The sequence below is a fragment of the Catharus ustulatus genome, chromosome 15, assembly GCF_009819885.2.
Source record: "Catharus ustulatus isolate bCatUst1 chromosome 15, bCatUst1.pri.v2, whole genome shotgun sequence".
Taxonomy (NCBI): domain Eukaryota; kingdom Metazoa; phylum Chordata; class Aves; order Passeriformes; family Turdidae; genus Catharus; species Catharus ustulatus.
In genome coordinates, this window is record NC_046235.1 from 14390339 (window position 1) to 14416037 (window position 25699).

A 25699-nucleotide genomic window follows, 5' to 3' on the forward strand; every position below is an offset into this window, starting at 1 on the left:
TGGTTTCCTCCCATTTCACACTGCTTGGTTTCCGATCTTCCCTCTGTCCTTCCTTTGCAACCATCTACTTTATTTTAATCTTCTTGACAGGACCTTCTTATCTGTTCTTGCCAAGCTCCATTTAACCAGGTCTGCCTTGAGCAGATTTGTCTTTTTCTGCCTCCCGATTTCTCCGCAGGGCGCGCCGTGAGCGGGCCCTGAGCTCCCATCAAAATGCAATTTTTGATAATTGTGGGCTCTTGCATCCAGGGTTTCTGTTCTCCTGGGAATATGAAACCTGGACGTGGCCATGGGTGGGAAGATCTGTTGTTTCTGTCTTCTGCTCTTCCTCCAAACTCTGCCAGTCTGAGACCTCCTCTGTTGTGGCAAAAACCCCCAAAAACCCAACACCCCAAAAAAACCTCTACCTTGTGCCTCCTGCTTAATTCACCCCGTTTGTTCCAAAGACCAGGCTGCCACTGGCTCTGTTTGAGTGGTAGGAAATGATTCTGTAGCAGTGAATTATTGCAGGGCTGGTGGCCAGCAGTCTCTGAAGCCTCTTTTTTGGAGCATGTGAAGATTTATGGGCAGCTCCAGCAAGTGCTGAGCACGCTGTTGTGTGTTGGGCCAGCTCACTGAGCTGCACGTGGAAGCAGCTGAGCTTCAGATCTTTTTTAGTAACTGAAATATATTCCTTGGAGAGCCTGAAGTGGTCAGAATGTTGGGTTGTTTATTTCTTTTTTGGTTTATTTGTGTTTTTTTAGCATCTAAAAATACCGTATACTGAAAAGGATATATGAAATTAAGAGCATTTATGTTTTCTTTTTCTCATTTTTTTAAAATTCATAATTAGAGACTGTTTAATTTTCTTTTCTCCCTTGTGGCTGAATCTTTCACAGCAATTGCACTTTCTCTCCTAATTCTCTTCATTTTACATATACCTTTGAGTGATAATTTCCATCCTTTCTTGATAAATAAAGAATTTTCATTTCAGGACACATTTGAATGCTATTTTAAAATAAAATTGATTTTCCATCTTTATGTAATTAAATTGTGTGGTCAGAAGGAAATTGTATTGGAATAACAAACCTGGTGTTTTTTCTTCTTTTTGTGTATGTACTTAAAAAACAAAACAAATCAAAACCACTAACAAAATATTGCTGGAAAGGCAGCTGTAGTTCCTGATGCAGCAAGGGACAAAGACTTATTTTTTATTCTGTCAAAAAGGGAGGTCACTCTGAGACTCTGGCACTGGGGTTGCCTTGTGTGATACAGATTTTGAAACTGCAGTGTGATTCCTCACTTTTTAATCAGCAGAGAAGTGCATGAGAACTTTCACAAATTAGCATCACTATCCAGTGACCTCTGTGGGGGTGAAAAGGGAAGAAAACCTCATGAGAGTAGGATGATTAATTGGTTAAAACATGGAGTAGTTTAAAAAAATCTGTGGTGTTGGAGCTCTGTTTAAAGCAAGTCAACTGGTGGCATTCACACTTGTTTTATTTATTACATCTAATACTGTTGTAATCCATTAAAAGGTATATAATGGGCTGCTCTTCAGTTCTACTTGTATTCCAGAAGCTGTTTTCTTTATTAGTATCAGTATTAGCTATGAGAGAGCAAGTGTGCTTTAAATTCCGCTTTGTTCCAAAGTCTGTAATTAGCTGAAGTTTATCCTTTGCTAAGGGGAAAATACTGCATTTGGGCTTTTGTTTCCCTTCCTCATTCCCAGCATTTGGCCAGAGCAGCCTGTTGTGGTCCAGCAGCAGTGGGATGTTTTGCACATGTCATATTTTCCATATTCAGAGCTGTCTAGCAATAATGTTAAACTTCTGCCCAAGGTAATGTGCAGGTGCACTACAGTAAAACATCTACTTCCATTTATTATGAATGTGAGCTTTCTATTTCTTCCCTCAAAAAACAAACAAACAAACAAACAAACAAAAAAAACCAAACCCAAAAAACAAAAGCAAGCCCTACTGAACAACAAAAAGGAAAAGACCTTTTTGTGTATATTTTAACACAGCAAACTTGCTGAGGTGCATTGGGTCAGCCCACAAGCTTTGTTCCCATGCAGTGCAGTGAATGCCCTGATTTTGGGTGGCTAAAGATGCCTGCCCGTTCTGAGTTTCACTCCATCCTCTTTTCCTGCACCCTGAAAAATGGAGAATTTAAAATCGTTTCACCTGCACAAATTGTAAATTCCATTAGGATTGGTCTCTGAGCTAACATTGGATTTCGTTGGGCGTTTGATTTGAACACATTTTATGTGTGAAAACATGCCAAAAAGTCTTGAACTTGAAGAAAAACATGCACTTCCTGCAATGCAAATAAAAACTGAATGCTTTGTGGCTCATACTGGCTCAGTGTTAACAGCAGCTTCAACCTGCAGGTTGTGTATTGGCTCTCCTGAACCTGTCACAGTAAGCTCACTGCAATTAAAGTCCCAAATGTTTAATGAAATACAGCAGATAATATTGTCTGGCATTTTAGATAATACTCAAGATGGTGAAAAGCTTCAAGAGGAATTAAGGGGAAAGGATGGGCTATTGCTGTGAGTGATTGGTGAGGGAGTGCAGCTGCATCCCAGTGGGGTGGGTACCAGTCCTTCCCTCGCCCTGTCTGGCACTGCTGCCTTGCACCAAATGCCTGGGGAAGTGGCACATCACAGCCATCTGCAGAAATGACACAACTGTGATGCTCTGCCTCCTGGGGATTTGTGAGAATAAACCTGATGATGATGAGGTGCTTATGGGCACAGCAGTACAGGGCCAAACAAGGCTCTTCAGACAGGGAGGTGGGAAGGGGCTGGGAGCAGAGCCCAGAAAATGACTTCTTTTTTGCATGCAGTAAGTTTGTACCCACACAACGAGATTAAAATTTCTGCCTATCTCATCTGACAAAACTGTTCCTGTTCTTTCAGCAGTGCCCTGTGTCTGTGTCTCAGGGGAAAATCAAACACTGAATTTTGCCGAGTGCCTCGTTCCTCCAGCCGCCACCTCGGCCCTGCAGAGGAGCCAATCTTTCTCCATGAGAAATCTGAGTGTTAATAATTTCTGGCAAGTGTTGTGCTGAAGCAGACAATTCTCTCACACCAGCCAGGCACGTTGAGGAGTTGCACTGGACAGGGCAAGGAAAACATTTCATTCATGTTAGAATTCCTCACCTCTCACCCAGGGCAGCCGTGTGAGCCAGGGCAGATCCATTTCACACGGATGCTTCCTTTGGAAGTGCCTCTGGTGATGGTCTAGTAAGCAGTGCTGGCTGCTGTTTTCTGTCAGAATACCCCCTGGCTTGAGATTCAATATTTAAAAAAACAAATCCTGCCTTTTTTAAGGTGAATCAGTGGTAAGGATATCCAAATTTAATATTGCCTCATGATGGGGTATCTAATGTCACTTTGTCAATGGGAACTGTGGGCCAGGTATATTTAATTGAGCATATTCAACATGTTTATTTGCTAAATGTAAGCCTGGTTAGTTATTTTATTGCTAGTTTTATTTTAAATAAGATTTTTCCTTTCCCCCTGCCCTCAGTATTTCTGCCTATTTTTTTCTCCAGTGTTTTCTAAGCTGTTTTGGAAATGGATGTTAGAAATTGGATTGACTGGAAAAAAAATGATTTATGATAAAGGAAAAGTTTTGACTGTGTTTCCAGTACTGTTTTATTTAAAAATCATTAGGGAAAACAAAAGCAAGGTGGGCTAAAAATTCCAGCATTTCCTTTTGATATTTTTCAATTTAGAGAGAAAGGGTGGTTTATAACTAAGTGTCACTTGGAATTGCTGGTGCTTGCCTGATCTCCATGGGGATTTCTCAAGTGTGGTTGTCCATGCTACACAAGGATCTCCCTTCCCTGATGGAAGATGTGAGAGAAATTAATATCTGTGCCATGAGAATATCATTAACTACGCTGCTTGCATTGGGAGGACCTTTTTCTATTCTTTAGGGAGGACATCCTGGAGCTCTCCCTATTGATTCACCTCTCAAGCTGAAGCTGCCAGGGGTCAGCAGGTGTGTGTGGGCTCAGGGAGAACGAGCTGCTGGATCCCACTTAATCCACTGGAGCTGCCTGTGGGTAAATATGAGGCAGCTCAAGGCTGCTTGACTTAGGTTTAGGAAAATATTTGTAATCACAAATATCTTTTTAATAGCAACATTTTCTAGGCCAAGGAGCTTCAAGGGTTGGTGGAACTGTTTTAGATCTCGATTTTATTGCATTAAGTAGGATATAAACACCAAATCAAGGGTCTTTTTTAGTCTTTATGTTCCCAGTGCAAGGGATATTTTTGTGATAGATACTCTTAAAGATTGTGGAAAACAGCAGAATAGTTCTTTTTTAAAATATAACATATTCCATGCAAGAAGACATCAACACTGCGCTGTTTAATGTGGTGTAAATATTTATATACAAATAGAATAATCCTTTTTTAAACAAATAACTCCTGGGAGAGTAGATTTCCTTTGTGCAAAGATTGTGCATGTAATAGTTTTCACCTACCAGTTTAGCAGTGCATTCAGTTTGTAATTTTATTTGCCCAGATTGTACCAGGGACAGTGGAGCTGCCAGCACTGCTCACTACATGGAAACAGCAGTTCAAACACTCCCAGGTATTTTACCAGTGACCCTTTCCCTGTCTTCCCTTTCTCTTTCTAATGGATCCCCGATTGAAATTATTGTCCAGTTTTCAGAAGGACAGTTTGTGGCAGTTCATGCTTTACTAAGAGGCTTCTAATGAAATTAGAAAAGCTGTAAACTGAGATCAAATCTCACTAAGCAAAAGAATATTATTTCACTGCTAAACTAATTTATTTAATAATGTCTAGATGAACTACGCTCTGAAATAGATGCCCTTTAGATGTCTAGAATGAAATAGCATTTGTGTTTAATGAGACTTAATTTTTTATTTCCTCCTTCTTATTTAGAACGAGTGAAAGTGACACATTGCTGTAATATTTTCAGACTGCTGCATTATTCTTACAAGGTGGAAGGGTGTTTTGTATTTCCCCTGTCAGTCCTGAAAAACCATTGTCAATGACTTAAATTAGAAATAATTTTTCCCATACACCTGTAGAGTAAATCTGAGGCACTTTTAGAGATCAGGATCCAGCTTTCTGCACAGAGCTCCCCCATGCCCAAGCAGGATAATAGAAGTGATTGATGTCTGAGCTGAGTTGTTTGGGTTTTTTAATTCTTCTCCCACCTATAATTTCCTCTTGCTCTCACCTTAGGCCATCCAAGGTGGCAGTGAAACAGCTGTCCTAGGATCTAATATGAGATATTTTCCCAGCATATGGTGGGAGTCTTAACTCGGGGTGTGCCTTGAATACCAACAGCTTCAGCTGCTGCCGTGGAATAGAGGTGTTGGGGTGACTGCAGGGGGACACAGTGGGCAAACCCCAAAGGCAAAATCCAATTGCTGGCTGATTCTCCTCCTCCAAACCGAGATGATTCCTTAAATCCATTCATTTATTTTTATCTGTATTAAGGAATAACTGTTAGCACTGAAAATCAGGTCTGTAACACGAGCTTTGAAACAATTCACATCCTGAAAATGAAGTGTGAGCTGGAGCTGGCAGATCAAAGCCCAGCAGTGAGTGCTGGTGAGGGACAGAGCTGGCACAACACACACAAGGGGACAGCTCCATCAGCTTTAAATTAAGTGAATTATTGTTTAGTTAGAGAATCCCAGGGCACTGCCTGTGGTGTTTCTTCTCAAATCCTGGTGCCCAGCATAACAACACATCTACCTGATGTATGGAGAGAATTTACATGAATATCCAAACAAAGCAAGAGTTTGGAGAATGCTTAAATGAGCAAAATAAAGAGCTTCAGATGGAACATCACTGAAAATTCATACAGAAGGGACAAAAGGTTGATGAGGAGCTGAAAGAAATGACACCCAAATATTTCAGTAATATTCAAAGACCTCATTTTTTTGCCAGCTGTGGGCTCATTTTTTGTTATTTGGAAACCACACTGAGCTATTCCCTGTCTCTGAGGGGCAGAGCTTGTGCTTGGCTGATTCTCCTCACGCAGCTTGAAGGAAGCAAACAGCTCCAGTGCTGCTCTTCTGGGCTTTGCTGGGAAAGTTGCTTCTTTTCCTTACAAGATTTATGTGCTGCCTTCAGATACACACTGGTGGCTTCTTGCTGAAGTTCCTGCTTCTAAACTTCCCAGGTGGGAGAAATCCACATGGATTTGTTACCTTCAGTGGAGTGATGTGATTAACATGAGCTGAGATCCAGCCCTTAGGGAAATTCTCAACATTTAAAGCTAATTTGAGTATAACTTTAAAGGCAGTCATAGATAAAATATAAGTTTCTGCTTTAGGAGTGGTTATTTTTGTTCATGTTATTCCCATTTTCTTGTAGTCCACTTGGACATAAGCACAGCAGAATTAATCCCACAATGTTGATTGTTTCTGGAAAGGGATGCTCTATGTTGACTAAGGAAATGCTGAATTATTAAGTGGTTTTCTAAATATGTTTCCTGTCAGAATAAAATTAATGGGATGGTAGATGCAATTGTTACACTGAGGCTTAGATTTGAGATTTGTGGGTGGAATAGAAATTATTTTTATGTAGAACAACAGCAAGACTGTATGAAATGCTTCTGTTCAGTAAAACCTTTGCTGAAGTCACCAGATTTGATGTTCATTGGTATGGGAATGGTTTTTTATCTGAGGTTTTTCACCAGAAAGAACCTAAATTTTCAAGCATGATGCTCAGAAAAGCTTTATAATTTGTAAAGGCCAGCCCATGAAAGACTTCTATTTATCCTCATCTTTAAAATATACTTATTTCCATCTTTAAAATAATATAAAAATAATAATCTTTTTTAAAAGCAAGTGTTAGAGGCTACAGAGGATACTGGGAATGAAGGCTTCCAAACTATGTCATAAGATATCTGCCTCTAATAAGCAAAATCAAACTCATCAGTGGCCATTAAGACTTGGATGCTTTTTAGTGCCTACTGGAATTGCCATTTTGTTGGCCAGGTATTCTGTGGTGCCTTGGGACCGTTGTTCATTTGCTCCCATTAATGCTGAATTTCCACTGTGCCTGTCCTTTAACCTTCCCTCCAGTTGTTAATGAGGATTCCTGGCAAGGGGGTGTGTGGTGTTTGGAACTGCTCCTGGTTCTCCTGGGAGCCTCCTGGGCTGCCTGCAGAGGTGCTGCTGTGAGAACAGCCAGAGATGAACCACAATTCATTTCCTTGCATGGCTTAAGGTGGAAAAGGAATTTTTCTTTAGATTGGAGGCAAGAATTGTTTTCAATTTCCTTTGGGGTTTGTTTTGTATTTAGGACCTGCTGTCTTCTGGGATAATTTGGGCATTTTCATCCAACAGCTTCCTTCTGCTGGTGTCTGTGTCCTTCATGGGACCCTTTCTGTTTTGGGAGGGCTCCTTGGTGCTGGGTTGTGATGTGCCACAGGGAGGGTGGTGTAGCTGGGAACTGGAACAGTGGGATGGGCATTGCTGCTCCTCAGGGACCAGGCTCAGCCCTCTGGAGCTTTGAGTTCCAGCCCTGACCCCCAGGGCAGAGCTCACAGCTGACAGGCACATTATTTTAAAAGCAGGGCTCTCTCCCATCCCCTTGCCATGGAATGATGCTGTTCAGGGTGCTTGGTGTGCTGGTGTAATTCTGTCAGATTGGTGGTAGGGAATAGCATCTGTAAATTCTTGTTTGTTTAATGACAGAATGTTGGAAGGGCCTGACAGTGCCAAGCTAATCATTGTATGTGTTAAATAAAAGTGGCTGTGTGGTAAGTGTCAACTGAACATTAAAATCAAATTATTAAATATGGATCTGTGCAAGCTGCTAACTGCTTTTGATCAAGTCATATAAACATGATACATGCCTTAATTGTATTAAATTTAAGTAAATTTAACAATTAATCTTCATTTAATTAACGCTGCAGTTTTGACAGCCGATCATTTAGTGATTGTTGTAGACTCTTTTACGCAATCAAACCAAATGCTTGTGATTTATTTATCTATATATTTGTATATTTATCAGTTTGTTTTCACTGCTTTTTGAGAGGACATATTTCAGGGAAGCACCTTTTAAGGTAAAGGCTGGATAAATCATTTGAAGTGTGTGTGTGTAGCTAAAATACTTCCCTGAGCAGCTGATCTGGCTTTGAAAGCATCATGCTGCATTACAAGTACACAAGAATCTTTAGATTTTTCTTTGAAACTTATTGTTCACAGAGACTGTCTGGCAAACAAACCCATTTCTGTTGCTTAGGGAGTAAGTGCAGAGCTACAGAGTTGAAGAAAGCTTTATTAATCCCACCTCTGGTCCTTCAGTCTCATTGATTTTTGACATGGCTACTGGAAAACCACTGGCTTTTTCTTAATTCACTATTCCTTCAACTTCCTTTTTTTTTTTTTACCCTCCTTTTTTTTTCCTTTTTTTTTTTCTTTCTTTTTTATTTTTTGTGATCAGCTAAGGCTGAAACTCTCTGGGAAGAATTTAGTTTAAATTACAGGGAAAAGGTAATAAATCACTGTGCTTGGTACTCATTCTAAACTTCATCTCATTTAGAGACTTTTTTCCATGGTGACAGAATTAAAATATTAATTTGGTTTTCAGTGATTCTCTTTCAGCTGCACTTTATGTTTCTGCCTTAGGTTTTTATAGATTTTGTCACTTTAAAAAATGTACCACTAAGGGCAGAGGTTTAATTATCTGATTTGCTTTTCCATTTAAACTTCCAGAATGATTTTCATCTAAAGGTCTTATCTGTTCTGTATTTGATTATTGGATGCACATGAATCACATGGAGATATTTGTATCATCTGTCACATACACATTCAGGAATCAGTGTCTGCTGCTCATTTGGGTTATCCCATTTGGATGCAGCACAGTTCAGGGAAGTAAATCCACTCTGGGTGCACCAGTGCTTTGTGGTCTGGAACTGGGCTGGCAAAGGAGAGCAAACTGAGGCTAAACTAGTTCCACTAAAGTTAAAATCAGTTACATAGGATAAAGTACTTCTGTATCTTAAATCTCCAAAAATAAAAGCGTGTTCCAAAGCTGTACCTCATTGTGATGAGACATGGATGATCTTAGCAAAGGAAGCAGGATTATCCTACTCAAAGACTCATGGAGTCCCTCAGGAAACAGACTGTGTACACATTTCCTTGTAAACTCTTCAATCCCTGCATTTCCAATGATTCAAAAAAGCAAAATGTGGACTCTTTGGTAGGGTTTTGCTGTGATCCCTTTGGGCTTGTGCAGTCACAAGTAATCTCTTGCTGTGTAGAAACTAGTCATTTCTCCAGCTGGTGCCACAGCTTTTAGTTTTCCCCAAAATTAAATTATTCCTTGAACACAAAGTGGGATGTAAATCTCTAAAGAGCTCTGGTAGACAGGTGGGATGTCCCCACAAAGGAGATGCTCCTGCAGCATCTGCTGCAGTGATTGCTGTGTGATGGTTCATTAATTCTCTTGACATTTCAGGTTGGTTTATGCTGTTTTGATGTCCTGCAAGGCTTTTTCTCCAGCATAGATGGAAAATGGAACAGTGCCAGCTGCATGTGATGTAACAGTTGTTGTTGACCTGCATCTGATGTCAGAGCCTGGCAGAGTCTGTGGAGATGGGAAATGGGGAGGGAAGAGGTGAGATACAGGACAATGACATCATTTTTAGCTTAATAAAACTCCCTGGCTGTGAAGATTTCACCCCCAGGCTGCTCTGCCTTGGAGGATTCTGTGTGCCCAGGGTCCATGCCCAGGGGCTGAAATACAGACTTGGCTCCTGTGTCCCTGGGACTAATTCCACACATAATGGGAACTCCTTAATTAGGCCTGTTCCACAGGAGCACTTACTCTCCACTTATGCAATGAATCTCCTGTAAGTAAAAGTGTAGTACAATAATTGTGATGCATGATGGGCGTGTTTAGATAACCCTCCTATTATTTTAGGAAGTGCAGTACTTCAAAGAAAACTTATCCCAAGGTGTCCCTTAAACTTTTCTTTTGTATTACCCTCTGGATTGCTCTCCTATCTTCTTCCTTTGATATGTTAATTCAGTCATTTTTTCTACCAGGGCTCATTGCTCCTGCTTTTTTTCTTCTTTTTTAAACTGTAATTTAATTTTGTGGGGAGTTAATGCTTATCAGTCTTGTTTTACTAGTTGACAATTTCTGGGACCATTTCTCTTCTTTGAAATGAAAGTCTGTGTACTATTCTGCCTGACTTTTGTGTTTACTAATCCCTGTTACTATTTTTTAACAGATTTTCCTTGTTACTGTTTGTTCTTTTTGAAACAGCAGCACTAATTTTTTTTCTTGGTTTTGGTTTGAGCTGTTTGGATCTCATAATGCTTTAGCATAATTAAGAAACATATCAAAGCTGCTGACTGAAAGGTTTTGTCAGTCTCTCTTCCACACACACACTTGTCAACTTTGAAACTTTAACCAAGATTAGTCAAATTTACCCTCAGTTCATGAAAACTTGACTCTGGTGGGAAACAAATGCTGAGATTTGAAGCAAACTAAGCCTCAAGCGTTGAGAGCTTCTGTTTCCTGGCCAAAAGCTTCACCTGTCAGTTTTCAGGAAAGCTTGTACAGCATATGAGATCTGACTTGTTTTCCATCAGCTATACAGCAAATGGTAATGAATTAATTTACAACTCATTATTTAAGCCCTTTGAGCAATAGCTTTAAGTATCTATCTGCTACTGTCTCAGAAATTAAGCACCCAGCTCTGCCACCCGCTCACAGATTCTGCAGGGCTGCAGTTTGCTCACATTGAATTGTAAAAATCTAATTCTTTATCCCTTTCTTACTCAGCATAAAGCCGATAAACCAGTTTTGTTGTTTGTGCTTCAAATTTAGCAAAAGTCATATGGTTTAGCAGGAGCTTAATTGTATTTACTAGTGAATTCAGCCAGCTCTTCCAGTGGGTTTTTTCCCCTGATGGCACTGCAGAAATTTGTTGGCAGTGCAGCTGAAAATATCCCTGCTCAGTTCCTTCCCAGCAGACAGTGGTGCCCTTATAATTCTGGTGCACTGATATAGGAGCAGAGCTTCAGCCTCCAAAAGAAGAGGGGAGGAGGGAGAGGCCAGGTTTAGAAGGTCATTGACATGTGGCCCTTCATGTCACTGTGATGATCTCTGTGAGGTGCTGCTGTCTGGGGGCTCAGAGGATTTGTGTGCTCACAGTGGGGGCTGAAGTGAATCAGCTTTAGTGGGTACCAGTCCCACTCTGTCCATCAGTGTGGGGTTACCTCCCTTGGCTCCCTGTGGCTCTGTTCCATGGTATTGGTGGCATTTACCTTGTTCTTAATTATTTTACTCATTTTGATCTTTGCTGTGAGGGTGGGCACACCCTGGCACAGGTTCCCAGAGAAGCTGTCGCCGTCCCTGGATCCCTGGAAGTGTCCAAGGCCAGGCTGGATGGGGCTTGGAGCTGCTTGGGATGGGGGGAGCTGTCCCTGCCCGTGGCAGGAGGGTTGGTACGAGATGTTCCTAAGATCTTTCCAACCCAAACCATTCTGGAGTTCTGATTCTATGGTGCTGATGTATTTAACAATACTTTTCAGCTTGTTAGAACTGTACTGTGTCTTTGCCTCCAGGCACTTGAATAGCAATTAACAGTATCAGTACATAATGAGATACTCTCTATATGTTGAAAGTGCTTCTTTTCTATTTATGTGTCTAGAGAACATCAAATGAAATTCAAACCTCTTGGGTGACTGTTTTCTCCCCCCACTCAAGTGGATTTTCTTGGTGTTTGTGAATCTTGGTCTCTAGGGATTATTACTCATGCTGATGGAATTAGGTGTCTGTGGTCCATTAGCACAGAAATTTTCCACTGAATATCTCTTTATAGTGTTGGCTCACCATCAGAAGCTAAAGTTGGACAAGCCTTGAGCTTTGGGAATATCTTCACCTTTCTGAACTGCATCTTTGTGGCTGGAGCTAGATCTAAGAGCCAGCTGTACTCAAAGGCAGGGAAAGTTTGCATCTGGAGATGGATTTCAAGTCTTATCTATGCTTGATTTTTCCCCAGCTCCTCTGTGAGCTCCCCTGTACCACTGTGCAGTTGCTCTGACAAGCAAGACAGAGATTTTGTAATTAGGAGCCTTCCATCACACGGTGTCCCTGCTGTGTTCTGTCTCCAGCTGTCTTCCCAGGGCTGAGGAAGCTTTGCTTTCACCATGCTTCACACAGCATTAAACTGTGTAGGAAAAGCTAAATATTGTAGGCCAGATGCTGCTTTTCCTTTGCTTTTTATCAGCCTAGAGAATAATCTCACTCCTGGGATGGAGCTTTGCTGCTGTTAACCAGTGCAGAAGGCTCCTGTTCCTCCTCAGTCCTCTGCTCCCAGCCCTTTGGCAGAGGATTATTTCCACTGTGGGGTGATGGTTTGGGACTGCCTTTTCTTTTTCATTTTGGGATATTATGGTGGGCTTCACTCCAGTTGCATCACAAAGGCAAGCAGAATAGTGTTTATAGTGTTAAGAAATATTTTTTAAAAGAAATCCTTAAAACAGGAATGGCAGTGCCATCTTTGACATGACTGGAGCTAACCTCTCTAGTTATTTATCTAATGAAACTAAACTTTGCAGTATCCACAACACCAAGAGGCATTCTTTGAACTCCTCCCCACTTCCTTCTCCATTTCTGTTCAGAAGTGCTCCCTATCTGCTTTTATCCTGCGAGGGAGGAATTTTTTGAGCCTGAAATGAAGAAGCAACCCCTAAGGGGACTTTAATACAGAGAGGTTACAACTCAGACAATAATTTGAGTCAATTTAAATGGCATGTGGGTGTGGGTTTAAATAAATAGCTTTAACCTTTAGCTTACTGATGGAACTGAAAATAGATACAGGGTTGGGCATATTGGAAGAAATGTGCCAGCATTACTTTGAATAAATAGATCTCTCTTCAGGGCTGTCAAACCAGCACCTTTGCCAGTGAGAAGCAATGATATTTTTTCTTTTTCCTTTTCTATTTTTTAACCAGCAGCCAAGTCTAAAAAGAGCTCTTACTCTTTTTTTCTTTGGTGGTTTTGTATATCCAGATTTGCACTTTGTAATTTGCTTGGATCACCTGGACTTTTAATAACATTCATAGATCTCTGTGGTTATTTATTTGCCCAGTTACACCTGTATGTAGACTTTCCCATACCAGTTATATCCTAAAGGCAGGAATTAGAACATGTGTTGATATTACTCAGTGTTTGCCATGTTTCAGCCAGGATCTCTGTGAACTGCTTTTCCCCCACCTATTATTTGTGGCTCAAGAAGTAGAGGGGAGCTCATGGAATTATTTGCTTGGTTTAGAGGTCAAAAAGTGGTGGAGTTGCTCTAGTCCAGTAATAGTCCTCTCTAGGCTGAGCTCTGTCCCTGCTGCCCAGGTACAGATGTGGAATAGGGATGAGTTCCTGTACTTTGCATCTTCAAGAACAGCAGAATTATGAGCAGAATTCGTCAACAAACATTTATCTGGTGAAGAAATATGAACTCTATTGTTATTTTAAGCTCATAGCAATATGAAAATCTGATCCAGGGTATTGTAATGTGGCCACTCAGTCGTCCACAATGAATTGATTTGAAGTCAAAATTGGTAGGCAATTGGTGGGAGGGGAAGAGCAAGTTGTTGTTTTATCTGATGAGACTGAAAAACCTTTATGAGACTCCAATGAAACAAAGAAACCTACAGAGCAAATGTCATGGAATCATTTTCCTAATGTATCCAAGCTGAAGCTGATGGGTGATATTTTGGCACTAAAGAGCAGTGTTGTAAATATTTGTTGCCTCTTACAGCCCTAAACCAGTCAAGCAACTGAGTGCCCTTGCTCTTCCAAGCTACAGCTGCATTTTTTTTTTCAAAGATCAGTGGCATTAACAGCAGTGCAGATCTCCCACCCTCAGTAAGGATGAAGCTCAGCAGCGTGGGAATTGCCTCTGTAAATAAGGTGCTGATAAAGAACTCCCAACTTTAGATCTTGTAAAGGCAGCAGGGTATCTTGGAGGAGTGCAGAGCTATTTTCAGCAGCTGATTTGCTCATGGAGCATAAATGTAGGCATGATGAAATACGCAGATAATGTTTCATAGTAACCATCTGATAGCTAATAATGGGGAAGAAAAATAGAGTCGTAAGTTTGGCGTGGGCTGCAGTTTTAGTGCCATTTCCTTCTGCACGTTGTTACTACTGGCTGTACCTGCTGAGCAGCAGATACAGGGCTGCAAAGCATGCCAAGGACAAATAAATTCATTTTCACCTTTTATGCTTGAGCAGGTTGCTACCCCACTACAAACAGGTTGCAGCCTTGTGTTGTGTGAAATGTACTGCAGCATCAGCCCTGTGTAACTGTGTCACACCACGAGCACCACTCTGTAGGAAAGTGTATTTCCATAATAAAACACCTTAAATTTGCCTGTGCAAAACAGATTGGGAGTGATTCACTAATGTGTGAGCAAATTGTGCAAGGAGCCTCTTTTGGAAGAGCAACACAGTCGATCATGAGGCTGTGATTTCCTATTTTGTGGGTGTGGGATGAGCTGTGGAGTTGCCAAGGCTTGGGGACAAATTGTGACAAGGTGCCACAGGAGTCCAGAGGGTTGGAGCTGATTTCACAGCAGTGAGACCATTCAGCATCAATGAGGACTGAAAGGGAGATGCTTGAGGGAGGTAGAGAAATTCTTCTTTTCAGCTTATCTGCCTACTCCCTGGTGAATCAAGATGAGGAGGAAAACAGCCCAGGTGGTTCAGTGTTGTGTGTTTGCAGAGGTTTCTCAAACCCTCCCCTGCAGCACCTGCCTTTGCTGCTGTCTGATTCAGCTTTATGGCCTAAACAGAGCACTTGTCTGATCTGCTATGGCAAATTCCAAATTCTGAATATCATACAGAATAATCCACAAGTAAACAGTGATGCTCTCTGTAAGGTGTTGCACTTCCAGGCCCTGGGCATTTTCCTGGTTTCATGTGCATCCCTTTGAAACTTCTACTCTGCTAATCAGTGGAGTATTCAAGGACCTGTCCAGCTAAGGAATGCTGGTCACTGTGAGTATTGACAGTTGTGTTATCTTCATCTGCAGTTCTTGTATGAAGAATGGTCAGTGTTTGTTGAGGCTTTTTTTTTTTTTCCAGGGTTGGGATTAAATGAGTGAAACAGTATTTTTTGTTTAGACTTAGATGTTTATTAGTTCTTATTTATGCTATAGTCTCACAAACTGTGAGTTTTACAGCACTTTGTTAACAAACTAAAAATGGAGATTTATCTCTTTTTATAAGGCCTTTTAAGGGTAAACTGTTTCATTATTAAATGTTACTTAAATGATTTTTACTTTTAATTCAATAACTAACCACTTGTGGTCCTCAGTGTGGACTTTTTTACTTAATCACATTCAATCACCTAAACTCATGAAGAAGAAGGACTAGTTTCCTCTTGTTTTATGTATATTATTATGTTTTAAAACCTTAAACTCTAAGTTTTTCACTATGTGATAATACACACTTTTATTTAAACTATACACTCATGATTCTAGTTCTGTTATTCAATTTTGGAAACTTTCTCCATGGCCTCAGGTCAAATGAGGGGGGGTCAAACAGGGGGGTCAATGCCTGTTAGCACAGAAAGTGTAAAATTCTCAATGACAGGGTTTCAACAAGTGTTCTCTTCCCTCCTAAGAGGAATACTGAGAGTGTCCCTAGAGCTGTGTGCTGGGAGAGTGCACATGGCAGAGTGTGTGTGCACAGAGGGTGCAGTGCAGCCTGGCTGATACCCAAGATTTTGTTACCTGTGGGCAATGGAACTGCAGGTGTGTGTGTGTGTGTGCAGCTGTAATGAGATAACAAAGGAATGGAATTGCAGATGTGTGTGTGTGTGTGTGCAGCTGTAATGAGATAACAAAGGAATGGAATTGCAGATGTGTGTGTGTGTGTGTGTGTGTGCAGCTGTAATGGGATAGCACAGAATGGAACTGCAGATGTGTGTGTGTGTGTGTGCAGCTGTAATGGGATAGCACAGGAATGGATCTGCAGGTGTGTGTGTGTGTGTGTGTGTGTGTGTGCAGCTGTAATGGGATAGCACAGGAATGGAACTGCAGGAGTGTGTGTGTGTGTGCAGCTGTAATGGGATAGCTCAGGAATGGAACTGCAGGTGTGTGTGTGTGTGTGTGTGTGTGATGCTGTAATGGGATAGCACAGGAATGGAACTGCAGGTGTGTGTGTGTGTGTGCAGCTGTAATGAGATAACAAAGGAATGGAACTGCAGGTGTGTGTGTGTGTGTGATGCTGTAATGGGATAGCACAGGAATGGAACTGCAGGTGTGTGTGTGTGTGTGTGTGTGCAGCTGTAATGGGATAGCACAGGAATGAAACTGCAGGTGTGTGTATTTGCAGCTGCAATGAGATAGCACAAACAGCAGAAAAGATGAATGGTGCAGAATGCCCTGGGGGGAGTGGTACACCCTGCAGTGACAAAACCTGTCCTGCCTACAGCTCCTGGTGAGCAGGAATCAGCAGCCACTTGCCCATTGACACTGGGCTGGGATAGGAAGGGTGAGTCTGGGCCCAAGATGTTGATTATTCATGTAACAGTTTGTGTCAAGTAGGCATTTTCTTGTTCGTTCCTTTTGATGTCTTTTACATACCCTAATTATGGATACAGTCTTGACAAAGATGATAAAGGGCCTCAGGGGTTATAAAACAGGAGGCGAGGTTAAGAAAATTATGTTTATATTCATTAGAATAGAAGAGATTAAGAGGGGTCATGACCAAGGTGTACAAAATCCACAAAGTATTGAAGAAAAAACGATGCCTCCAGAATATTTAAGAGAGAAGCTGTAAAGACAGGGGTAAGTGAAGAGCAGCTGGAATTTTGATTGGAATTGGTTATGGGACATTTTTTCAAGGGTGTTGCTCTTGGTGAGGAAAATTAACTTGTGCTGATAGGTGGGCTGTAGGCAAACAACTTAGGACACAAATATGTTGTTAGCCAGAATTACAGAATTGTCATGTAACTTCTTTTTGGAATGTCTGAGCAGGTTGGGTTTGGGCAGACAGTAATGGGTTAACAAAGGGATTCCCCTTTTGAGCTTGTTTGGAATAATGAGCTGGGGTGACAGGTGTTGGAAGAGGGAAAGTCCCATATTTTCATCTTGAAAAGGCTTTGTGAAACTTGCTAACTAAAGCAGTGCTGTTAACTTGTTAACTAAAGAGGTTTTTGGGGGCTCTATGCATGAAGATAATTTTGGGGGAGTAGCATAGCAAAGAAAGCTTTTCACTAATGTGTATTGGTGACAAACCAAAGATGTGTGGCCAAGAACTCCACCAGCTGTGCAGCCACATAGGCTAAATTCAGAAAGACATAGAAGCAAAATCAGTTATGGCTATAAAAGGTTATGAAATTACTTACAAACACACTCGAAGTAAGAGGAAGGCAGAAGTCCATCAGGAAGAAAGGGAAGCAAATAAATGGACTAGAAGAGAAGACAGAAATACAAAATGCCATTATTTTGCACTGCTCTTCACAGAAAGGTTAATAACTGTGTCAGATCTGTAACAGTGTTCTCTGTAAAAGGGCTCACGAACAAAGGCAAGGACAAGATAAGGAGTATTTAGGTAACTGTGATATATTTGGGTCAGTGTGGCCTTATGAAATGTACCCACTGAATTATTTACAATTCTCAGAAGCTTATGGAGAATAGGGCAATTGTCAGAATTCTGGAGGAAGGCAAACATAGTACCTGTCATGTCAGAGGACACTACAAGGGAAACAGAGATTTGTAAATAACCAAGAAGATACAGAGCAAATTACCTGTGAGCACATACCTGTGAGCAGCACGTAGAACTGACATGCTTTAAGCCCAGACTAATCTGATTTATTTTTCTGATTGTGTGACTAATACCCAAGAGAGGAGGAAAGCAAAAGCACTTTGTAGCCAGGAGTGTGATGCTCATGTGGGCATCACGTTCTCATACCTGAGAGAAAGCTCAGACTGGTGACTGTCAAAGTTCTTCATCAGAGGATCACTAATTCTCTTTTAGCAGAGCTTCATGTGCCCAGGTAGCAAGGAGTCCACTGCACAACTAACACTGGTTATACACCTGGCCTTGACAAAGTCTTCAAAGAAGTATATTAATGTTTAACCCAGATGTTATTGGACGTTTTAGCCATGGGGTGGGAGAAGTATCTGCCTTAATTTTGATCAGTTGTTTGAATGATGGACCAAAAAGTACAATTTCCAAGTGTGGGTGAGTCCCAGTCGTTAAAATAAACCCAGTTGCACATACAGAATTGTTGTATAGGGGCACTGCTTCAGGAGAGCTCAGGGGATGTCACTGTGTGACATGAGGAGGGGTGGCTGTGTGACATGGTGTTCCCCAAGGACAGGGACAACTTTGGAGGGAAGCAACAAAACCAAGTCTAGTACCTCTGTTATTAATCCAGGCTCTGCTGTACTGAGAAAATACTGCAGCTTTACTGAGGGAAGGTAATGTGGGGAAGGGGACACTACTGGCACATCCAGGACTATTTCAGAGCAGCTGCTTAAAACTTGAGTCATGGTTTATTGTAATCAGACTCAAAATAGGTCAATAGTTGCCTTCATAACAGAACCAGAATTTCAGTCTGTATGACATGGAGCAATTCATGCACTGGTAAATCCAGTTACAGTCCTGATTTAGAAAAACACAGAAGCATCTGCTTAAGTTTTTGTCAGACAGGTTTTTAACAGGTGCTAAAAGCTCTTTCCTGAATGAATTGCTTTGCTGAATCGAGACCCAATCAAGCATATGTTTGTGTTAGGAAAAGGATATATGCAGTGCATAAATTCTCTGAAGGGGGGGGAGGAATATACATTAGGATATTTTTAAATGTCTATTTTTATAAATGCTTTCCCTCAATGGAAATTTCACAGACTGCAGTACTGTCCTCTTTTCTCTCTCTCCAGCATCCCTTTCCCCAGAGTATTTACTATGAAAGAGCTTTGCCGTGGGCCACAGCCTGTATTGCAGTGGAGTATCACATACTGAAACCTTACCTAACACCGTGCAGAAATGTGATGGGTGGGTGGAGGATGGGGAGCTAGAGGTAAGCCTTTAAAAAGTTTTCCTGAAGATAATTCTTTTTAAGCACTCCTCAGGCTTTTGCATAAAGATTGCAGAGTAGGCATTCCAGCAGCTTAGACGAGCCCTGGATTTATGCTCTGTAATAAATGTATCCATAGGGTGCTGCGTTGTTGTAATGATAGCAAATGACAGTAAAATTAGGAGAATTAATAATGACCCAGCTGGAATAATTTAGCACTGTGATAAGTAAACTCTAACCTAATACTCAGCGTACTGGCAGAACTATTTACAAAGCACATTGAATGTGGGAGTCTGAGGGGAATCTTCTGTAGAAAACAAAGTGAAACCCTAATCACAAACAAATGCCATAGCATGTCATTAAGAGGATTAAGTAGCTTGAAATTGATGTCTAAGGCATTTTGGTTGATTGTTGCTAAAAATACCACATGCTTGACAATTATCTTCTGTTTGCCATCCTCTCTCCTGCTAGCTGTCTGTCATGCAGCGTTATCCTTGCTTCCCACCCCTGCCTCTGACCAGGTCTGTGTCTGTGAGCTTTGCAGCTTCGTGCCAGAGCTGATCTGGAATTCACAGTCTGATGTGTTGGCACTGGCTGGTGCCAAACCATTAATACCTCGGTAGCAAGGGAGAGGCCAGGTTCAGCAAGCACTGGGCTGAAACCAAATGGAACAGCACAAAACTTCTGGAGTTAGCTTTTTAAATTAAAAAGCTCAGGTTTTAGTTTGAAATACTGTGTTTTCCCTAAGAAATACTTTTTACTTTGGAGTTAACAAAGTTCTTTAACAATTTTTGAATTTCAGTGAAGCATTTTACAAATAAATGAGTTTTATATGGACTTGAACCCATAATAGCTTTCTGAATAATTAGTATTTCTGAAACTTTAACCTTTGATCTGAGTAACAAATTTTCAAAGGTTGAAACATTTCTTACTCTGCCCTGCTTAGTGATTCCTGGCTGTTACCTCATCGATCCGTGCTTTGCTGAGAGGAAGAAGCTGCAGATGTATTTAGGCAAGTCAGATATTTCTGAGGAAAGCCTGGAAAGTAGCATCGCTGTCTGTGAGTGTCGCCATATGGATCCTTTCCGATCTGCTCAGGCTGTCAGAGGAGGAAGTGTTGCACCAAACTCCAGATACACGACAGGAGCCGTGGCTGCTTCCGTGGCTGTTCAGTGTGTGCAATGAGTGCAGCCCTGAGCAGAGCAGGGAAAGCTCCAGCTCTGACTGAAATCCAAGAATTGCTCTCTGTGCAGGTGGCCATGGGCATTGTGCACATGGAGCCTGAGGGTAGGACCCTGCAACCCCTGGGATGTCCTGGATGTGGGCATGGAACAGCTCCAGCTCCAACCTGATCTAACATTCTCACTTGGAATATCACCCCTAGTCATTCTGGGGGTACTGAATTATCCTGGGAGAAAAATATGTCTTTAGCATCACAGGATGGCTGTGGGTGTGAGCAAATTCTTCTGGATTTTCCACTTCTGTGTCTTGTAGCAGTGCTGGGTTATACTGAGCTGTGCTGCTTTTGTAGTCAGGGAAAATTGGCACTGAGAGATAGTGGCATGTCTGACCTGTTGGCAAGAGGGTCAATGTCCTGCATAATTTGAGAAAATACAGGAGTCTCTTGTAGTGGGAGAGCTACAAATGGACAAAGAAATCTCAGGTTTTCTATTAGAAGTCTCAGGGTTTGATTTTTCTTTCTCCTATATCAGTTTTATTATAGTATCAACAACAGCAATACTGATAAAATAACTGTCCTGAATCCAGCCAGTGAGATGGCAGCGTGAGATGCAGATATTTAAAGCCAGATTATTGTCCCCCAAGACTGAGGTACAGACATTCCATATTTCTGGGCTGCAGGCAGCTGCAAGAGGAGTCGCAGGAAAAAGAAATTTAGGACAGCAAAGTTTTAAACTGTGGTTCAACCCATTCCTTCTGACTTAAGATGAGATGCCAAATCCACTGACCTACTGCCTTCCTTTCATGGATGCTTCTGCCCTTCCTTGGCAATACAATTACAGCATAGTTGGAAGTTCAGACTGTAATCTAGATGTAATCATCCTGTTTTGAGGACGCCTGAATAAATAAATATTGATTGAAATCCTGGTTACTGTCTCCATGAGCACTGCCTCAGGGCTGGCTCTTCAGGTTAACTCGTGCACTCTGCAGACCTCAGCCAAAGAGGGTTTTTACCCAGGCTTGAGGGAAAATGAAAATGACACCAGTCAATCCTGTCTCCTGCTGATGGCCGTGGTGCTGCAGCTCTTTAGTGACCTGTACCTGCTGGGAAAGTCACATATTTAAGGGACTTAAGCAGAAAAGTAAAGTTCTGCTTGGTGAAAGACATTGCCAAATGGAATTAGGATTTGCGTCTAGACAGCAATCAAAATTAGCCTTTCATCCTACATCAAGGTAATACACAAATTGTTCTGCAAGCATTAGTAAGTTAATTGTATTGCTTTGAGGATGCATGCATAAATAAGCATTGAATACATTTGCTATCTTGCAAATGGAAAAGTTAAAATACCAGCAAAGGTAGAGATTCCTCACTACTGGTTTCTCTTAACCCTCCTGTTCTGGCTCTGAGCTGGATTATTTTGGGTCACTGTTTCCCTTTTCAGTTGATTTTACCCAGTGTAATCCTACATTCATAGGTGACCAGGTGAGATGCAATCTTCATAAATTATTAAGACCAGTGGAATCCTACATACTGAACAAAGGATTTTGGCTTCAGAGAAGTAAAGGAGCTTGCTCTGAGTCACAACTGGTATCTGTATAAAGGAAGAAAATGAAATCTTTTGAAAAAAACTAAATGTAACAGACTATAAATGAAACAAATGGAGTTGTATATCAGAGCAATCCATTAAACACACACAACCTGCTGAGAGATGCTACAGTATCACTCACTGCTCTGTAACTCAGTACATAAACTTGTTTTTAATTTTTTTGGCAGACCTATGAAGCCAATTATCCTGGTAATAAATATTCAGCTTTAATGGGTAAGTAAATAATTAATGTTATTGCCTTTGCAAATTTAGCTTTTCAGTTATAAATTAACATAATTAAAATAGTAATGTTTCAGTACGCATTTTACCAGCCGAAATCTAAATCAAGCAATTAAACTGTAGGTTTTTCACATCAAATGAGTTCAGTTTATAATGATACAAACTGTGGGCATAAATTTGCTTTTCATGGTCAGATTCATTATAGAAACATGAAGAAAAAATATTCTGCAGTAGATGTAATCAAGTATATTATTTGAAAACCCATTAATACTTACTTTAACTACTTTTTGTTGTCCTTTCCCAGTGAAATAGGAAGGGGAAAGCACATTTCCCAGGAGTCTCTGGCCCAGCAATAATTGCCTGTGTATAATTGTAATGGCCATTGTACAATGGCTGTCAGTGCATAGTGGCTGTCACATCTCTTTGGATTGATTGGAAAACCACAATGCACAGTATGGATCTGAAAAGGAAAATAATTACTCTGCAGTCATTAACTCAAAAAAACTCCAGTCTGAGTTACACAGACTGCAAATTTGATCATACACTTTTCCTCCTCTCCTTATTGTTTCATATTTTTTGTGAGGAGCCTGTGCTGTCCTCCTGTGTCAATGTTCCAGCTTAGTGAGCAATCAGAGCAGAAAAGCTTTTCTTGATAAGAGGAGATGAGTTAGTAGGAACACAAAACTGTTTCTACTCTGAATGCAGCTCAGGGCTGTGAAATTCAGCCCTTTCAGTAGCTGATCCCCAGGAGCAGAGTGTGTGGCTGTAACTTCAGGCTGGCTCAAGGGTTCAGGAGGTTGCATCAAAATTTCTGAATTTTCTTGTGAGATGGAGTGAAACTGTATGGCTTCTGAAAATTGGAAGTTTTGGAGACATCACACTGTAGGATCTTGAGCCTTTCTCTATTTTTTTTTCTAAACTGGGGATGTCACAAGAGCATTTCAGTTTATATGACTGGTGTCAGTTTTCAACTCTTAAAAAGACTACAATTTGTTAGAAATGGGAAAAGCTCAGAAGTGACTCTGACATTCATCTATACACAAGGACACACACAGATGAAAACTTGAAGTCTGAAAATTTGATCAGAGAAGTCCTGAAAGCTTGTACTGAGAACTCAGAGCGAGAGACATTTCTGGTCTTGCAGTCTTCACAGATTATAATTTATCATGGGCTGAACAGCCTATTTATAGCTCCTCAAAATGTTTCTAAGAGCAGCATTTGCAAACTGCCAGAGGTTTGCAGATTTGTAATGAGAAGAATTCCTCGATGCACAGGCTTGGCCACATCCAGACCTGCTTATTGAGATTTCTACAAGCTGTGATTTCAGTCCTTTTGTGTCCCAGAACCCAGTGGGCAAATTTATCCCTGGCAAAGGCCCGCTGAAGTCACACCAGAGATAAATTCAAGTCAATGAATTTTATTTTAGTGATGTTCAAACTGTTTGCAGTGCTATGCAGATAGCTGTAGACTTTTTTGCAATACCCATTTGTTTAAGCTTTAGTGGACTAAAAAAAAAAAAATCACCTTTGAGCTGAATTTGGGCTAGTTGGCTTAAATACAGAAAAAACTGCAGTGTAGTTTTGACAGCAACGTTATCTGAAGTTTTAGAAGAACTTTAAAAAGAAGAAAAGCACACTCAACTCTCATGCATGATATCTGTGGGTTCATATTTCCAGAGATATTTTAATTGGACACAATTATGTGCTGGAGTGATGAACTGTGGGTGGGAGAGCAGCGATGCAAGCGATGATGGCACAGGCAGTTCTCTTGTAAGCACTGCTAACTCAGGTGTCAGTGTGCACCTGTAGGAAATGCAAATTTTTATCAGTGAAAAGGCCAATTTCTATCTCAAATGCTGCCTTGCTAGAAGTAGTTTTAATCTGTATTTAATTATTGTTCTTTAGCTGTGTCTAGATTTAGATGGGCTTGAGGTGCCCTGTATGGTTTGTTTGCCCGTGGTGGCTAAATGAGTCTTTTCATGTCATGCCAAGCTCTGCCTGGGTTTAATGACATTTTTCTGGCTGGGGTCTGGCCCTGGAGTCAGCAGCCTTGAGCTGTGTCTGACAAGAATCCAGCCTGTTTTGTAACAAGGGGACTCTGAACTCCCTGACGTTCCATGGTCCCCTTTTAGCTGTTTTGGTTTTCAGCACAAATCAAAGATTGCTCTGAGGCACCTGAGCACTGAAGGCAGTTCAGGCACTGCTGTTCAGGCTGCCTCTGCCAGGTGCTGTATTTCTGCTCTGCTCTTTAGGATTTACAGCACTTTCAGGCAGCGTTTCCCCACGGAAGCACTGTGACACTGCCTTATTTTATGGGTGAATTAGAGTATTTCAGGTATTCACTGACTTTGTCAAAGTCCAGCAAATCTTCTCTCTCTGAGAGCAGGCAGCAGGAGGTGTTTGCATGGGTGAACTTGAGATCTCTCCCATGTGGAGGCTGAAGAGGGATGTGTGTGTGGAAAGGAGAGAGAACATTAAGGGAGCTGTGATTTGCATTTTCAGGTGCATTGTGCTATGTAGTGGTTGGGGTTTACAAGTTCTCTTTCCTTGTGATCCTTTTTAACTTGCATCAGCTTTCCCCCAACTCCTGAGCTTCAGCATCCTCCCACAGCCCCAGGTCAGGTCTGGCCTTCTCTTGGCTCCCCAGTCACCTGCTCACCCTTTTCTCACCCCTGGTGCTGTGCCAGGTCACAGCCTGCCCTCTCCTGTGTCCTTCTGCTCTGTCCTTTCTGCTGAAATTAAAGCACTGAAAGGCTCTAGGGCTTTGCAAGGCTTCTGTGCTGGTTACCAGTTCAGATTTAGTATCTTTCTCTTCAATTAGATGATCCACATAGGGAAAAGGGCATTTTGGAAGTCAGGCTGGTGTTTTTCCAGTTAAATTTGATGCTCTCCAGGCTAACAGATCTCTGCACTGAGTGAGGGTGTCATTCATGGGCTTTGTTGACTCCTTTCCTGGGGTTATAAGAGTGGGTGGGACTTTGTAAACAAAAAATTTATCCAAACTTTTCAAATATTGCAAAATGGCAACACAATTGTTTTTCCTAATACAACTAAAGTTGGCTGAAAGCATCAAGGAGAAGCACTTTCTCAGGAAATGCAGCAGAGTTTGACGCTGTGTGTGGCTTTTAAAATCAACAGTTTGAAAATATTAACCTGAATTTATAATGGAAAACCCTGGTCAGATTCTGGCTTGACACTTGGCTGACAGCTGTGTGTCCTCCAGGTGCCACAGAATCCAATACATTTGTGTTTTCTGTTTTCTCTAACATTTGGGGTTCCAATTTATCCCTGTATGTTCCACAGAGATAAACAATTACATAACAATAACATTACATTGAGTGACTTTGGAAAGAAGTAACTTAAGCAAAGGATGAAAGGTTTTCTTATCAATGACACTGAATAGTAGATGGAGGTATATGAGTTTCCTTATTAATTTTCCAACAGGATGTGGGTTAATATTGGCAGTAACATAAACCAAAAATCTCTGAGCAGTGACAGATCAGGACTGCAAAGGCAGTTGTTACTTCTGACTATTGTTAATGCAGGCCCATCATAAATCTCAGTAATTCCAGTGAGAGTAGAGTGCAGCCAGTTGGGAAGTTTTATCTGAAGTTTTCCAAAGACAGAGTCCCTGAACCAAACCAAACTAAATTAAAAAAA

At 41.2% G+C, this 25699-nt stretch overlaps 1 protein-coding gene across 4 annotated transcripts in view; it reads left to right on the top strand.

Annotated features, from left to right (window-relative positions):
- Positions 1-25699, top strand: part of SGCD (sarcoglycan delta) — a 315825-nt gene that overhangs the window by 85644 nt on the left and 204482 nt on the right. The window contains exon 1 of one of the 4 annotated variants that reach the window (XM_033073249.2): positions 9583-9608. The exons of 2 other annotated variants lie outside the window; for them this stretch is intronic. The gene's annotated coding sequence lies outside the window, so the exon portion shown is untranslated. Of the gene's footprint in view, positions 1-9582; positions 9609-18930; positions 19039-25699 lie in introns of those variants that run through there. One more of the 4 variants, XM_033073246.2, reaches the window with a different exon arrangement.